Here is a 216-nt window from a genome sequence, read left to right as displayed (position 1 = left end):
CGCTGTAATAGGCTTTTAAAAAATAAAATAAGGAGGCCTTTTACAGCGCTCTTAAAAAAAGCGTTGTAATAGGCTTTAAAAAAATAAAATAAGGTGGTCTTTTACAGCGCTCTTTAAAAAAGCGCTGTAATAGGCTTTAAAAAATAAAATAAGGTGGTTTTTTACAGCGCTCTTTAAAAAAACATTGTAATAGGCTTTTAAAAAATAAAATAAGGA

Source organism: Cicer arietinum, chromosome 1 (assembly GCF_000331145.2).
Source record: "Cicer arietinum cultivar CDC Frontier isolate Library 1 chromosome 1, Cicar.CDCFrontier_v2.0, whole genome shotgun sequence".
Classification (NCBI taxonomy): domain Eukaryota; kingdom Viridiplantae; phylum Streptophyta; class Magnoliopsida; order Fabales; family Fabaceae; genus Cicer; species Cicer arietinum.
Note: the sequence above shows the minus strand (reverse complement) of the source record.